Here is a 13,169-nt window from a genome sequence, read left to right as displayed (position 1 = left end):
CGCGCGGCCTAGGGGCGGCCGGGGAAGAAATTCGGCCCTGCCCAACCCTCTGCAAATCACACAAAATGAGGTCTCAAAAGTAATTGCTTAATTGGGCCAACTTCCAAATTCCTTTCTTAAAGAACAAAAAATCATTATCCTATTTATCCAAATTAGCATCCAGGCAATCCTAGCTCCCCAACTGGTAGAAATCTTCAGTACAGGTATGGGACCTGTTATCCAGAATGCTCAGGGTTTTCTGGTAACAAACCTTTCCGTAATTTGAATCCTCATACCTTTAGTCTACTAGAAATTCATTTAAACAATAAATAAACCCAATAGGCTGATTTTGCTTCAAATAAGGATTCATTATCACTTAGTTTGGATCAAGTACAAGGTACTGTTTAATTATTACAGAGAAAAAAAGAAAACTGTTTTTAAAATTTTGGATAATTTGAATAAAATGGAGTCTATGGGAGAAAGCCTTCTTGACATTCAGAGCTTTCTGGATTACAGGTTTCCAGATAACAGATCCCATACCTGTAAAACAAATTAAGCAAGTGGTCCTAGAACTGCCACAAAATATACAACATGAAAAAAACCTTCTGTAGAATTTTACACCAACCACATCACACTAAAAACCTAAAAAATGGGCTCTATGCAAAAAATAACCCACAATATCAACCCCCCAATATCTCCCACAGCAATGCTGGACTAAATACAAACATGTTCTGTACCGACCAAAGCCATAATACTTACCATGAGAGTGTCCCAGGCAAACGTCTTCCTCTGTCTTCTGATCTCTCTTCTATCCCTTCTGCTATATCCTTCTCTTTTCTTCTGCTTCTTATTTGCATATTCCTGATAAAGACAAATGTAAAAAAATCCATTAAAAAACCTATATTATGGTTTTTTTTGACAACATAAACTTTTCAAATCTGCCATAATTTTTGTACAATTCCATTTCTGTAACAAGATATAGACTAAAAAAATGAAGGAGAAAATATCAAATTGAAGGTCACTTTAGAAACCAACATACTTTAGGTTCCAAGTCCAAAACTCCCACTAACTGTAGGTTCACCCCACAGAATCATAGACTTTTATTTGCAAAATACACACAACCACCAATATGAGCCCATAACCCTTTAGCCCACACAAAAACCTCTGGCTCACTGTCCTGACCTGACTCATAACACTGCTACAGTGCACTATAAGAAAACTAAACCTATGCTAACTGAGCCTCACACTTCCTACTCACTTGGGTCCTGGTTGTGGTTCTCCTGCAAGGTGGCTTCTTCAGTAGATGTGCATCACAGGATGAAGCCTGTGGCTTGTCTCCAATTCTCTTCTAAACTCCACCCCTTTCTATGTGTTTCACTACTCTCACTCCCTCTAGTGGCCAAACACTATATATACAGGTAACATAGATCCAACACAACTCTACACTGCCATCTAGGAGCAGAAGTTGGTAATTACACTGCAATAACTTGTGAATGCCTTTAAAGACAAATGGCACACTGGATGATATGATGCCCACGTTTAAATTTGTGCTACCATGGGTGAAACATATCCCTGAAATGTTTTTCCACTGGCCAGGGCCAGAACTAGGAGCAGGCAGAAGAGGCAGGTCCTACGACTCAATGAAAGGGGGCGCTGGGAGCTACCATTAAAAAGGTCTTCTACCTTCCCCTAGCCCTTTGCTCTCCCCTCCCTCGTCACCCTTCCCTACATTGCTTTCTTTACCCACCCTTCGTCGCATTCTCCTCCCCTCCATTGCTCTCTCCTTCTTTGGGTGCATCCGGGTTGTTCTGCCACCGACAATAAAGTAAATCGCCAGTCGGAAAACATACTCTGCACTTTTTTCCCAAAATGCAGGTAACTTAAGGAACTTTTTATTACCAGCAGGGAAAACATTTTGAGAGAGATTTGCATAAATTCTATTTTCTGTATAATCTTGTCCAGCCGTAGAAGGGATTTTGATCTCCATCTCTTAATTCTGCTAAAAATATATAAACTTTAACTTAGTTACCATCAAGTACAAGACATTGTTTTATTATTAGAGAAAAGGGCAGTCATTTTTAAAAAGTATAGGTATTCCTTTGAACTATTATTCTGCTAAAAACATATAAACTTTAACTTAGTTACCATCAAGTACAAGACATTGTTTTATTATTAGAGAAAAAGGCAGTCATTTTTAAAAAGTATAGGTATTCCTTTGAACTAAGCTTTATGCACTGAATCTAGGTGGCACAATGCTTTAAGACCAGGCTGCTATTCACCGCAATAAACAATTGCTGGGCAGCCCTATCTGTAAAAATAGGAGGTGGTTAAGACCGACCTCTCCCTCCTACAAGATGACCTCCAGACACTGACACAGAGGACAACTGGAGCGGAGAGAAGGATCTAAAGATTAGAGGACATGTGCAACCCCCTGGGGGTACAAGTGCACACTCTACAAAGCCAAAACCCAACCCTGGCATCCAAACTGGACAACAAGGAAAACAGGCAGCTCAGGAATGCCTAAGTTTGCTTTTAGACTGTACAGAGAGATCTCAAAAAATAGGGAAGCACAATTCAGCAGGAACAGTCCATAAGTTGCTCACAGCCTGAACAGAGTTCCCATAACTATGGCAGCATAGGCAATCCCCTGTAATAAGCACAATTCAGCAGGAACATTCCCAAACTTTGCTCATAGCCTGTCAGAGAGATCTCAAAAAAATATGGCAGCATAGGAATTCCCCTGTACTAAGCACAATTCAGCAGGAACAGTGCCTAAGTTTACTCATCACCTGTATAGAGAGTTCCCATAAAACAATGGCAGCCGACCACCGTGATGATAGTCAATGTTCATGGGTCAAAGATCATGTGTCAAATGGCATGGGACAAAGGTCATGGGTCAAATGGCATTGGTCAAATGTTTGGGTCAGAGGGCAATCCACCAAAGCATATGGCTGCACATATCGAACCCTATGATGGTGGTCAAAGGTCATGGTTCAAAGGTCATGAATCAGGGGTAACTCCCTCAAAGCAGATGGCGGCAAGGTCATGGGTCAGAGGGGACTCTGACAAAGCAGAAGGCTGCAAGAGCCACACCAAGGCAGACAAATGACAACCATTATGGCAGTCAATGGTCAAAGGTCAAATGGCATGGGTCAAAAGAGTGTACTCCGCCAAAGCAGATGGCTGCAAGAGTGCCCTTGAAGAAACGTAAGCAACTCCGCCAAAGCAGAAGGCTGCAAGAACCCACATGGCAGATGAGTGTGCCTCATGATGATGGTCAATGGTCATGGGTCAAAGGTCATGGGTCAAAAGGGACTCTGACAAAGCAGATGGCTGCAAGAACCCACATGGCAGGTGAGCGTACCTCATGATGACGGTCAATGGTCATGGGTCAAAGGTCATAGGTCAGAGGGCACTCCACCAAAGCAGATGGCTGCAAGAGCCCCCACAGCTGATAAGAAAACCCCATGATGGCTGTCATGAAGGTCATGTGTCAAAAGTCGAAGGTCTAATGGCATTGAAGGCCGTCCAAGTAAAGGTACAGCTGCAAATTATGTTGTGCTGATCACACGAAGAAACTGGAGGGATATTGTTACATTTTTGTTTGACTTCCATACTCAGATTTTAACTTGGTGCTTACTAGCAGGGTGAAGGCAGGCTGGTATCACCTGTTGCAATAAAGAGCATGGGTTAAAGGTCATGCATAAGATACAAAGAATATAAATTGGTGTTTACAAAAAAAAGACCTCCGTTAGAATAAGGGCACAGCTAGGGGTCTGACTGGATGGCCTAGCAGAGGAATAAGCAAACCCCATGATGGAGACCAAATTGCATGGATCAGAGGGAACTCCCTCAAAGCAGATGGTGGCAACAGCCACTAAGGCAGACAAGTGACAACCATTGTGGTGGTCAAATTGTATGGGTCAAAGGTAATGGGTCAGCAGGCACTCCGCCAAAGCAGATGCTGCAAGAGCCCACAGGGCAGATGAGCATACCTCATGATAACAGTCAACTGTCATGGGTCAAAGGTCATGTGTAAAATGGCATGGGTCATAGGGCACTCTGACAAAGCAGATGGCTGCAAGAGCCACCAAGGCAGTCACGTGACAACTATTGTGGTGATCAAAGGTCATGGGTCAGATAGCACTCTGCCAAAGCAGATGGCTGCAAGAGCCCACATGGCAGATGAGTATACCTCATGATGACGGTCAATGGTCATGAGTCAAAGGTTATGTGCAAAATTTGAGGGTTAGGATAACCAGGAAGAGAGGGTGAAGTGAATAAGATCAGAGTAAGGGGTCATGCAGGGTAACCTAGCACATGAATTAGTGAACCTCATTATGGCGGTCAAAGGGCTTGGGTTCAAGGTCATAGGTAAATGGCATGGGTCAAAGGGCATGGGTTAAAAGGTACTCCATCAAAGCAGAAGGCTGAAATATCCATAAAGGAAGATGCTTGGGTTAGATAGTTGAGCTTTTGATTAAAAAGTTAGGGGAATTGAAGTGAGCAGAGTTAAGGGAGCATGGGGCAAAGGGGACCCCACAAGAGCAAATGTTGGTCAAAGTTCATGGTTTAAAGATAATTGGTTTAATGACATGGGTCAAAGGGCACTCCACCAAAGAACATGACTGCAACAGTCCCCAAGGCAGATAAGCGAACCTAATGATGGTGCTCAAAGGTCATGCGTCAAAGGTCATGGGTCTCTGACTAAGCAGGCGGTGGCAAGAGCCACCAAGGCAGACAAGTGAAAACCATTGTGGTGATCAAAGGTCATGGGTCAAAGGCCATGGGTCAGATAGCACTCTGCCAAAGCAGATGGCTGCAAGAGCCCACAGGGCAGATAAGCGTACCTCATAACGGTCAATGGTCATGTTTAAAGTGGCATGAGTCAAAGGTCATGGGTCAGAGGGAAGTCTGTCAAAGCAGGTGGCTGCAAGAGCCACCAAGGCAGACAAGTGACAACCATTATGGTGGTCATAGGTCAATGGTATTGGGTCAAATGAGGGAATTCTGACAAAGCAGATGGTTGCAAGAGCCCCCAAGGCTAAGATCAGCAACCATAATGATGGTGTCCAATGTTCACGGGTCAAAGATCATGGGTTGAAAGTCATGGGTCAAATTGCATGGGTCAGAGTGAACTCCGATCACTGCCCTCTACAGAGAGATTGCATAAAACGATTGCAGCATATGTATTCCGCTGTACTAAGCACAATTCAGCAGGAGCAGTCCCTAAGTTTGCTCATAAACTCTACAGAGAGATCCCAAAAAACGATGGTAGCATATGTATTCCCCTGTACTAAGCACAATTCAGCAGGAACAATCCCCTAAATTAGCTAATATACTGTACAGAGAGATCCCATTCAACTATGGAAGCAAGGTATTCCCTTGAACTAAGTACAATCAGCAGGAACAGTCCCCTATTTTTGCTCATAGCCTGCACAGAGAGATCCCATAAAACTTTGGAAGCATAGGAATTCTTCTGTACTAAGCACAGTTCAGCGGGAAAAGCACTAATGTTTGATTAAATCTTGTATAGAGAGATCCCATAAAATGATGGCAGCATAGGTATTCCCCTGTACTAAGCATAATTCAGCAGGAACATTATCTAAGGAATGTGGGGTGACAGCATATCTCATAGAGGGATCCCTCTTCCTACATGCAGCGCTGCTTGTTTTTAATTTGTTTTTAACCAGTACGACATGGCATGGTGGTAAATAAATATGGCCTTGTATTGATATTTTAAAATGTGTTTACTTATTACAATACAGTATTATGGGGCGTTGTGGCTAAGGGATTAAGTCCCAATAGATAGATAGATAATAGATAGATAGATAGATAGATAGATAGATAGATAGATAGATAGATAGATAGATAGATATATGGATATATATGGGTCACTAGTTTTCCTTCTCCTTTAAGATTGGTTGTGATCTAATAAAGACAATCTTCTAATTTAAAGCATAAGCAGTGAATAACAGGCCCGAAGTAGCAATGGGCCTGTTACATGGCATATTTAAAATGTAATTAGATGTAGACACACAGTGACGCACTTTCCTACCTCTACAGTCACAACAGCATGTTGGGAGTGGCGCTCTTTCTGCAGATAATCCTCCCAGCCGCTCTGAAGATACTCCGGACGCTCTGAAGGTAATCTTCCAAGACACTCTGAAGATAATCCAGCCGCTCTAAAGATTATCGAGCCTATCTGAAGATGTTCCAGCTGCTCCTCCCAGGAACTCTGCAGAGAAATCTTCCAGACGCTCTGCAGAGAAAACTCTAAATCCTTCTGAATATAATCTTTTCAGCCGCTCTGAAGATAATCCTCCCTACCGCTCTGTAGATAATCCTCAAAACTGCTCTGAAGATAATCCAGCTGCTCCAAATATTATCCAGCTGCTTTGCAGATAATCCTCCCAGCCGCTCTGCAAATAATAACACAAAATGAGGTATCAAAAGTATTAACTCACCAAGAAATAGAGGAGGTCCAGGTGCACCACCCTGAACCTTCAGCTAGGGGAGCAGATGAAAACGGTATTATGATGGAGCAGGCACTCATGGAACAATCTTCGACAGATGTGTAAAAAGAACGTAGTTTATTCAGAACTCAAAGGTACATTCTTTTTATATGTCTGTCTTAAAGATTGTTCCATGAGTGCCTGCTCCATCATTATACAGTTTTACAAGCTGACAATCTTAGCTCTCATGTGCAACAGCATCCCTCCCCTACTACCCTGGCAGCTTTACACCAGGCTGAGAAAACATATCCTTATTACTTGCATAATAAAACTAAAAAGAAACTACTCGTGTGTGTGGTCTGCACGGGGCGCTGAGCAGATGTGTGTTCTGGAGCTCCGTGACAACTATCCTGAATACCCCGGTGGCAACTGGCTAGAAGCTCAAATCCTATAAGTATGGCATACCCGACACCACTTCACACTATGGGTGGCAACAAGACCCAGAGAGAAAGCCCAGATGCAGCCGCCAGGCTGGAACACTATGCCCGGACTGCTCCAAAATATAGCAGCGTATCCCTTTCGCCGGAAGAAGAGAACACCACGCCAGCAACAATGCTTCAGCAATGGCAGCATAGGAATTCCCCTGTACTAAGCCCAATTCAGCAGGAACAATCCACTACGTTTGCTAGTTTGCTCATAGAATCTACAGAGAGATCGCATAAACCTATGGCAGCATAGATATTCCTCCTTACTAAGCACAATTCAGGAGGAAAAGACCCTAAGATTGCTCATAGCCTGTACAGAGAGATTCCATGAATCTATGGCTGCATAGGTGTTCCCCGCTGTATTAAATGGATACTGTCATGGGAAAACATGTTTTTTTCAAACGCATCAGTTAATAGTGCTGCTCCAGCAGGCTTCTGCTCTGAAATTCATTCCTCAAAAGAGCAAACAGATTTTTTTTAGATTTAGTTTTTAAATTTGACATAAGGCTAGACATATTGTCAGTTTCCCAGGTGCCCAGTCATGTGACTTGTGCCAGCATTTTAGGATGGAACTGCTTTCTGGCAGGCTGTTATTTCTCCTAAATGTAACTGAATTTGTCTCAGTGGGACTTGGCTTTTATTATTGAGTGTTGTTCTTAGATCTACCAGGGAGCCGTTATCTTGGGCTAGGGAGCTGCTATCTGGTAAGCTTCCTATTGTTCTTTTGTTAGGCTGCTGGTGCTTGCAGTACAGCAGTAAAGAGTGACTGAAGTTTATCAGAGCACAAGTCATATGACTGGGGGCACTTGGGAAATTGACAATATGTCTAGCCCCATGTCAGATTTCAAAATTAAATATAAAAAAAAATCAGTTTGCTCTTTGAAAACGGATTTCAGCGCAGAATTCTGTTGGCACAACACTATTAACTGATGTGTTTTGAAACAAACATGTTTTCCCATGACCGTATCCCTTAATCACAATTCAGCAGGAACAGACCACTAAGTTTGCTCATAGACTGTACAGGGAGATCGCATAAAGTTGTGACAGCATAGGTATTCCACTCTACTAAGCACAATCCAGCAGGAACAGTCCCCTAAATTTGCTCATAGCCTTTAGAGATAGATCCCATAAAACTATGGCAGAATAGGTATTCCCATATAATAAGCCCGATTCAGCAGAAACAGTCTCTAAGTTTCCTCATAGCCTGTACATCGACATCCCATAAAAACTATGGCTGCATATGTATTCCCCTGTACTAAGTACAGTTTAGCTGGAACAGTCCGTAAGTTTGCTCAAAGCCTGTACAGAGAGATCCCTGTATAACTCAACCTGCAGCCTTGTGCCTTTTTATGTTATAGAACCCCGGCCCAGTGCCCAAGGCCCACCCCAGATTCTGCCAAGCCCACACCACAGTAAAAAGCCCACATAGACATCAGCGCTACAAACTAACCCCCCACACATAATTTATAAAAAGCCACTGGTGGTCAGGACCACCCTACAAGTTAAAAAAAATCATTGCTGGCCAGCACCCTCCCCTATAAATTAAAAAATACAAAAACCTTTGCACCAGGATCCCCAAAAAAACATTGGTGGCCATGGCCCCCTCTTAAAAGTTATGAAACATTGGTGATCAGGGGCCCCATAGAATATTTAAAAAAAACAAAAAAAACAAATTGGTAGCAAGGGGCCCCATAGAATATTTTTAAAAAACACATTGGTGGCCAGGGGCCTATATAGTACTAACATAATACCATACCTCCCAACATTTTGGAAATAAAAGAGGGGCAAAAAGTTGGTGCAAATATTTTTTGACCACGCTCATTTTTGTGGCCACACTCCCTAATTACCATGTTCATTTTACAAAATTTGTCGGGTTATAAAAGTTTGAACATATTTCTGTGAATTTCCCTTTAAGCTGTGAGTCCCAAGGGACCTGTTATCTTATATTGTTACAAATACTTATTTGCGTATCTCGAAATTGTTACAAAAGTATCTTATCTGCTGCTCTGGCTGTTCTGGGCTCTCTGCCAAAAGCCAATTAAGTTAGCAACTTTGTTTCTTTTTCTGGCTGTTCAGTGCACAGAAAAACTGGACTTTCCAGTACAAACGAGGGACTGCGGGTTGAGCAAAAGAGAGACTGTCCGTCTAAAAATGGGACAGTTGGGAAATATGTAATACATTAGTAGCCAGGGGTTTAATAAAATAAAAAACACATTGTTCAGTGGACCGTACTTCTTACCTGGCTTTGGGTCCTTTCGAGGCTTCAGGACTTCAACTTCGGGTCTTTTTGTGACGTTGGGTCTTTTCGCAGCTTTGAAAACCCCCCACATGGTCTGTCATTTCAGGTACTGCAAAATCAACACATTTACAGCATTAATTTGTGGGGCAAAGATAGAAAAATGTACATTCACCCAAAAAAACATCTATTTTCAGAAAGTAGACATTCCCCTGAATCCAAATTGGGTGTGCATGTCTTTCTACTCTGAAGCACCAAGCTGCGAGCCTTTCCTAAATTTGGTGATTTTGGAGATAGTTATGAAAATCACCTCATAACTTCTACCTTGCAGCATCTTACCTGCCACATACTATTAGGTAACAAGATAAATCAACAGTTTTAGGGGGGAAAAAAGCAAAAATGATAAAAACGAAGAACTAAAACAAAGTGACCGGCGTTCCCTGTAGAATTCAGCCTGCAACTTTGTGCATTTATATTGTGACAAAACCTCAGTGACTTACTGTGGAGGTACAATATCTCTTATAATACATGAGTGGAACTCAGAGATCCCTGTATATCTCAGCCTGCTACCCTGTGTCTTTAGAAGATCAAAGAACCCCACACTAACATCTAATATTCTAATCATTTAAAGTCGGGGGTATGTTATCTACTATAATACACGAGTCATACTCATGTATACACAGCCTGAAGCCATTTCCTTTATATGGCCACAAATCCTATTAGAGACATTGGATATAGTTATCGGTTAAAGAAGGGGTTACATTGTCTCTTATAATACATGAGTGGAGCGGTACTCAGAGTACACCGTATTACCCAGCCTATAGCCTTGTGCCTTCATAAAGTCAAGAAAACCCTCAGTGGGGGGCGTGTCCTGATGCCACACTAGTACAGACGCATTTCCCTGGAGCTCCGGCTTTACTACCTCTTTTAGCCTGTTAAAAGTCGCATAACCCGCTGTCATGAGAAGGAATCAAAAGGCACAAACTACTAGCCTTACCCCGAAACCAGCGGGAGTGAAAAAAAACCGGGACATCGAGAAATTCTTTGGGAAACCAGCAGAAGAAGTAGAGCAGTCGGACGATTCAAATATGGCGGATGTGGAAGATACGCAGGGCCTCAACCCGAGCCCGGCCTGCACTACACCAGACCTTACTGCCATACACGCTCTTCTAGCAGACCTGCCTAACAAATTTGACCTCGCCCAGCTGCTTACCGACATTAAATCGTCGATTAAACAAGAAGTCACAGTGCTGCAAACGGAGCTATGTAAGCTTACCGATAGGATGACGACATTAGAAGCATCGCAGCAGGCCGCGGCACGCAAAACAAGCCATCTGTCCACTAAAGTCAGTAAGCAAGACCGACAGATATTCTTTCTACGTAGAGCCATGGAAGATTCCGAGAACAGGAACAGAAGATGTAATATCCGAATTCGAGGCATCCCAGAAGAAGTAGATCTGCCGGACGCCCGCCAACTAACAGTCTCTTTTTCGGCAGCTACTAGGCCTTGATAAAGACGCCCCTCTACGCATTGAAAGGTTTCATAGGGTGATGTCAGGCAGGCAAGGGAAACCTAGAGACGTACTATGCTGTCTCCATCACTTTACTCAGAAAGAAGAAATCCTTCGCAAGGCAAGAGACGCCACAGATCTTAAAATGGAAGGGTTCAAGAATCGAACTATACCAAGATCTGGCACACTCTACGATATTACAACGCAGACTTCAAAATTAGTTGCCGCAAGTTATCGCCCATGTTAGTTTTTTTTAGTTTTGGTTGACTTTACCTTACTATAGACTACTAAGAAGCTTAATTGGCCTTGTTCCCCAGGTTTTGCCACATGAGACTAGCAGGGACAACGATAGGGTGCCACTCTTTATTGCCAAATATCTATAACTTTGCAGTTACTGACGACACATTTACCACCGGCTTTGGGACGCGCACGTCTCAAGAGCCAAGTACCGCATTTATGATCCAAGTAACTGTTGGTTTACCGCACCATAGGACTCCCTTCTATGAAGAGACACATGGGACATATCTATGGACGCAATGAATCCCACCCTACTGCTTATCCTGGCAAGGTTCCCCTTTGAAGTGCATAGCAGCCATAGTTTATAAAGGAACCAGAGCTACTTAAAGGGGAAGGAAACCTAGTCGGCGCAAAGCCCCCACCCCCCTCCCGTTTGTTGCCCACCCTCCCTCCCCCCCCGGCCTACCCGTCCCGCTGGGCAACAAACGGGAGGGGGGGTGGGGGGTTTGCGCCGACTAGGTTACCTTCCCCTTTAAGCTATTTCTAGGTAGAACTATCACAATTGGCAGTATGGAAATTTCATCTACTACGCAATCCATATATGTTTTTCGCATTACAATGTTATTAATATCAGGTCTGACTACCTCTGTTTACAAGTTGTTCAATGCTATAACTGTTAATTTAATGCCATTCATACAATAACATTTTTGTTTACAGCCTAGGGACATTTGTTTGTTAATTTGTCTGCCTTGAATGCGACTGACACGGCCAACAGGTATAATATAGCTCCTGGTATGACCATGGTGCAGGGAACAATTTGCATCTTAACCCTTTGGCTCCTAGCTTATATATGTACATGCTAGCCGTTATGTTTTCATTGCCAGCATTTGCCGACCTACCGCTCGGTCGCATCAACTCAGACACGCTAGATTCATATTTGTCACTATATAAAGATGTTAAGTACCATGTTATTCTTATGCATTAGGCCCCAGTTCTATAATCCCACGATTAGGACAGCACATGTTGTTACACATATACTTTCTCTAGAGTAAACCTCAGCTCCTCCCCAGATGGTTTGTCCTCAGGTTCACAACCCTCCCTACGCTCTTTATATATTTTAACTATACAGAAGTAATGTTTTAACATACTATCCGGTGGTACGAGCGCGCTACTATTATAATCTTAGCAAAGGGGAACTATCTCTTGCCACACACCGCTTCTACATCTCCTCTTGAACTCATTTACCCCACCCCTTTCTTTACTACTGACTTCTCCTCCCCATTCCTCCCCACACTCTAAGTCCTAACCTTCGGCCTCACCTCCCACTTTACTTTCTTCCACTACTTCATCCCCTTTCTACCTCTTTCTATCCCCCTCCTTTTTTTTTCTTCTTCTCTTCTCCTCTCTCATTTCCTTAGTTTCTCCTCCTTTACCCTCTTATCCTCCACTTTAACCCCTGAGTTTGCTACACTTCTCCCCGCTAATCCCGCCTTGTGACCCTCTTTCTGATCCTCACACCTATAGTACACAACTTTATCACCACACTCATGGCAGTCCATGACTTACATCCTCCACAGAGCTCTCACAGTCATGAAGCTCCCACAAAGGTAAACATAGTAAGCATAAATGCTAATGGAATTAACTCACCTCAGAAACGGATCTTATTAAGTTCAGAATTGAGACGACTAAAAGCACAAGTTGCCTTCGTACAAGAGACTCATTTTAAGGTGTCCTCATCCTACCGATGGACTAATAAATACTTCCCAGAAATGCAAAGGGCACAGCGATTCTGTTTGAGAAACACTTTAACTTCAAAGTGTCGGCTACCAAAAAAGACCCAGCTGGACGATATATTTTTGTGAGGGGCACACTAGATACCCAAAAGATTACTTTTGCCAAAAGCGACAGGACAAAACTTTTCACACAATTGCAGAGATCTTACTCAGATTCTCCGAAGAAATCCTCATACTAGGGGGAGATTTCAACATCCCTATGGATCCCCAAATTGACTGTTCTGCCGGAAAATCCAGCGTTCCCCACCGCATTATTCACTAAAAGATCACAAAAGATTTACATCAACTACAGGTAGTAGATGCCTGGCGACTAGTCAGGCCTAAGGAAAGAGACTATACTTTTTATTCTGCTAGGCACAGCCTATACACCAGAATAGATCATTTTTTTCTATCTCAGCACCATCTGAGTGCGATAGGAGGCGCAGACATACACACTTGCACATGGTCGGATCACGCCCCCATATCCATGCAAC

The 13,169-nt window shown here is 43.0% G+C and overlaps 1 long non-coding RNA gene across 1 annotated transcript; it reads right to left on the bottom strand.

Moving 5' to 3' along the window:
• Positions 1-780: 780 nt before the first annotated feature.
• LOC121396107 lies at positions 781-9,219 on the bottom strand. Its single transcript, XR_005962826.1, has 3 exons — positions 9,159-9,219; positions 6,038-6,401; positions 781-840 (listed from the first exon to the last, which is right to left on the bottom strand). It is a non-coding gene; the product is annotated as an uncharacterized LOC121396107 (long non-coding RNA).
• Between the last annotated feature and the right edge of the window lie 3,950 nt (positions 9,220-13,169).

The sequence above is a fragment of the Xenopus laevis genome, chromosome 7S, assembly GCF_017654675.1.
Source record: "Xenopus laevis strain J_2021 chromosome 7S, Xenopus_laevis_v10.1, whole genome shotgun sequence".
NCBI classification, from domain to species: domain Eukaryota; kingdom Metazoa; phylum Chordata; class Amphibia; order Anura; family Pipidae; genus Xenopus; species Xenopus laevis.
This window is presented reverse-complemented; position numbering and strand designations above follow the sequence as displayed.